We start from the raw sequence: 4656 nt of genomic DNA on the forward strand, positions 1-4656 counted from the left end.
AACGTTTCCAATGGCCTTGTCTGTGTATATGGTTACACACTTGCTGACTGATAGTGCTTTCACACACAAATACAAAATTTGGTGTGTTGTATTTTATTCCATAACCCCCTTTACAATGAAGAAACACCTCATCAATCCCCTCTCTCAACTAGGTAAAAGTGTGGGGTTTTTCATTACCACAACATGTGATGTGGAACTTTGGGAATATCTTTTTTTTTTTTTTCAGGAATATGATGAATCTTTTCCTTCCCCTTAGCTAACTGGATACAAGCTTCTCTGATAATCTCTGTGTGGACAGTGGCACAGGATGGGAAAGTAATGGGTTACAGCATGGATACCAACCTGAGCACTGGCAGGGCAGTGAAAAAACAAAACTACATGTGCATGGATGAGCAATTATACCCCTGTAACGTGCAGCCCTGTTTCCTGCATTCACAATGGTGTACAACCACCGCTGCTATTTCCAGAACATTTTATGGCCACGTAAAGATGCCTCACCTATGGTCCCTGGAAAATACCTTTCTTCCTCATATACACCTGCTCCAGACATTTCCAGTATGGGGAATCTTGAAGTGCATGGCCTCTTCAGCTGATCTTTTCAATTAGCTGGCTTGCTCAAGGTTGGAGCAGTGATGGAACTTTGTTCCTATATGATTTGAACAGTACATCATTCTCTATGTGTAGCACATCTGTCAATTGATGGGCTTGGGCACTGCTCCCACACTTGTGTGTTGTGAATAACACTGCTGTGCATATCCACAGTCAAAGTTTAGGTATTTTCAACAGTAGGTGCTTTCAAATCTCTTTTATATATACAGTGGACTCAAGTCCATAAACCTACTGCTAAAATTGAACCTTTTCTCTTTTTATAGATTAAAAAAAAATAAAGTGTATGTGTGTTGGGTGGGGTGGGGGATATGTGAACACGAGTGCAGGTATTCTTAGAGGCCAGAGGAGGACATCAGATCCCCTGGAACTGGAGTCACAAGCAGTTGTGAGATTCCCAGTGTAGCTGCTGGGAACTGAACTTGGTTCTCTGCAAGCGTAGGAAGCACATTCTTGCTGAACATCTCCCCAGCCCAAAAGTTGTATTTTTGACAGGCTGCAGAGCCATTTTTCAAAAAAGAACACTTTTCGGTGTCCTTTCTCATGCCAGCAACACACACAACTCCCAACTTTCTCTGTTCCACACCAGCTCAAGCTGTTCTAGACCATTCTGGGGAGTGTAGAGCAGGGTTTTCCCTGTGATTCTGATTGCCATGTTTGTATTGAGTAGAGGTATCCTTCAGTGAGGTCACCTTTGCACTGTCCTCTCAGTTCTAACCCCTGAATCACACATCTGTCCATGTGTCAGCACCACGCAGGTATTGTTGCACCTTTTCAATGTGCCTGAAATTCAGAAGCCTGAGTTCTCTAGTTCTTTTCTTGTTATGGCCTTTGCAATTCCACATGAGCATGGGGATTGGCTCCTCCTTCAAACCCGTTCTCATCAAAACTAAGTATAATGACGGAACAATAAGAAGAGCATGCAAATTTGATGGTAATCAATAGAGTTATTACACCAAAACTAGCAGGGCTGAGGCATAAGCATGGTTGTGAGTTCAAGGCTACCCTGGGCTCTGAACTACCTAATGAGCTCCAAACTGGCTTAGGCTACAGAGTGAGTTTTTGTCCACACCCCTTCACCCCCGAGAAGGGATACATAGAGTCATACTATTAGCAGACTCTGTGATTATATAAGTAGACAAATAGCAACACACAAATCAGAAGACGCAATATGGCTGAGGGGAGAAGTGCCTGGAGGCACCTTTAGCTTTTACATTGTTATTCAGTCACAGACAGAATCTGTCCTACAATACAGAACACTAAAAAAGTGAGCAGAGTAGATCCATGGAAGGACACCATCTCCATGAGACAGCACAGGGAAAGTCTGCAGACAGGTGTGAGGTACACACTGCATACAAACCCTAGAGACACGGCCCCTGCTGTCATCACCAGGTAGCGTCTCTGAGCCTGTGCTCTTTCTGAGTAGCACAGCTAAAACACATCCCAAGCTCAGCTCAACCTCCAGATTGATTGAAGCAGCCTTGACTCCCTCCAGAAACTTCCAAGAGAAAGAAAACACCCCCATTTCTACCGCCATTCATTATCTATTGGTGACTAATTTTGTGACTTCTATCTCTCTACTTCAATAGTTTATTTTAAATAAAAATTAGTAGAAGTGTTGAGTAAAGACAATAAAACAGCACAGAGCAAGTAAAAGAATAAAGTAGAAAAATTTCAGGAAGATTACATTTCAAAGAGGAGGTCACCACAAAGGGTAGATAGAATTAAGATTGCAATCATTGGAGGAGGAAAACAACAGAGTAGAAAAGAACTGATAATCTTTGCAAACATAAGAATGTGTCCCATAAATTAAAGGGGAGAAAAGCTGAACATAAGAATTATCTATAATTATCTATATCTGCATCTCTGCATGTGTACACATAAACATTAGTGCAGGAATGTTGATGCACTAAAAATAATAAAATAACAACCAAGCAGAGCTCAAGTTGTCAAGGTTGAAGACAGACATCTCAGAACATGCATAGATCTGTGTATCTCCCAACTGTGATCTTCTTGTGGGCAGGTAGCCATTACAGCACAGATGCATTTGTGTCCAAATTACTAATAAGTAACACTGAGTGCTAAGCTGTATTCAGGGCATCTATCACAACTCCTCCCTCCCCAAGTCTTGGGTAACGTTGTGAGAGGGTGTAGTGGGTAACCATCCCTGCCTTGGCCTGGAAGTTCCACCCCCCCACTGAGGCTTCGGTAATGGTCACGCCCACAAGGCGGGGCTGAGGGAGGAAGCTGAAGACCCAGAATCGAGAGGAGAGGTCGCTCTTGGTTCTGAGACCCTGGACGCTGGAGGTAGACTGAGCAGAGTTCTCCAGAGAACACTGCCAGACTGTGCCATACCTTTGCCAGACCCTACAACCTATCCCTTCATTTGTAAGTACCCCACAAAATAAACCTCCCTTTTAACTACGTGGAGTGGCCTTAATAATTTCACCAATATCAGAGGGGATGGCAAGAATTTAAGGGGGACAGAGTACCGAGACATGCTCTTTTCTGGACATGGTGTGACCATTGTACATGTGTGCTCACAGCAGCTATGGTTGCCAGTACAAGACCTGCACAAGATGAAGCCATTGGTCAATACTCCATCATGGAAAAGTAGGGGGTTAAGAACCCACACCCATAGCTGGAATCTATGGGCAGGTTTTGACTACTGAGGGATTAAGAGTGAATTTTATTCCATGGCATGGCCCATGGTTGGCTGCCATTGCCCTAGTGGATGACTGTCACTCCATTGGGACCTGGTGGGTTAAAGTAAGTAAATATATAACTTTAGGAGGGACATGTGATGGAAGGTCCTTGTCCTGAGAGGAATTGGAGTGAGGGGTGGATATGACCAAGATCTATTGTATACATGTATGAACATTAAAAATAAAAAAATAGATATTAAGGAAATCAAATCAAAACTGTAATAACATTCCATCTCAGTCTGAATGGCTATCGCCAAAAAGACAAAAATCAACAAATTCTGGTGGATATGTAGGGAAAATGAAACCCCTACACACTGCTGATGGGGGTATAACTTAATTGAGCCACTATGGAAATCAATATGGTGGTCAATCAAATAATAATCCTCTTACTCTATGATCTAGCTAAACTATCAACTATTCACAATGGGCAAGTTATGGGATCCACTACACCCCATCATAAGATAAAAAAAAATTCAAGTGTGATACATATCTCTGTGCACATATCCAAAGGAGTACTACTTATAAATAAAGAAAAATAAAATAATATGATTTGCAAGAAAATATATGGAACTGGATTGAGGATGAAAAAGGCAGACAAAGAAGAACAAACATCACATGTTTTCTCTCGAGTATGTAAGTTTCCTTTTATCAGATATAGGAGCAGAAGGGGACTGTTAAAGAAAAGGGAACTGGGGAGGGTCTGAGCAAGGTTGAGGGGATAGTGAACATGACCCAAATACACTATACACCAGAAGTTCTCAACCTGTGAGTCATGACTGCTTTGGGGTCATATATCAGATATCCTGCATATCAAATATTTACATTACAATTCATAACAGCAGCAAAATTGTAATTATGAAGAAGCAATGGAATAATTTTATGGCTGGGGGTTACCACAACATGAGAAACCATGTTAAAGGGTTGCAGTATAAGGAAGATTGAGAACCACTGTTACAAATGAAGAAAACTTTTTATTTTATAATTAATAGATATGGAGAAAAGGAGGAAAACCTTAAATGTAAAGCAATTTCTGAAAAAAAAGTATTTTCTTAAAGCCACAAATGTATAACAAAGAAAACACAATGAATAGAGAAAGAAGCTTAAAGAGTGTATCACAGCATGCATAGTTCTTATGATACAGGCACAAAGTGAAGATAGGTGTATTAGAGTAACAAGTCTGAGTGGAATGACATATTTAAAGCCCTGAAAGAAAATAACTGTTGACATAGATTTCTCTTCGTAGAAAAGTTACCCTCAGAATCCATGAGATGTGAAGAACTTCAGGAGAAGCTTGAACCAAGGGAACTGGAGGGAACCAGTAGGCCATCATGTGAAATACTTACAT

Source organism: Onychomys torridus, chromosome 21 (genome assembly GCF_903995425.1).
Source record: "Onychomys torridus chromosome 21, mOncTor1.1, whole genome shotgun sequence".
In the NCBI taxonomy this organism is placed as follows: Eukaryota; Metazoa; Chordata; class Mammalia; order Rodentia; family Cricetidae; genus Onychomys; species Onychomys torridus.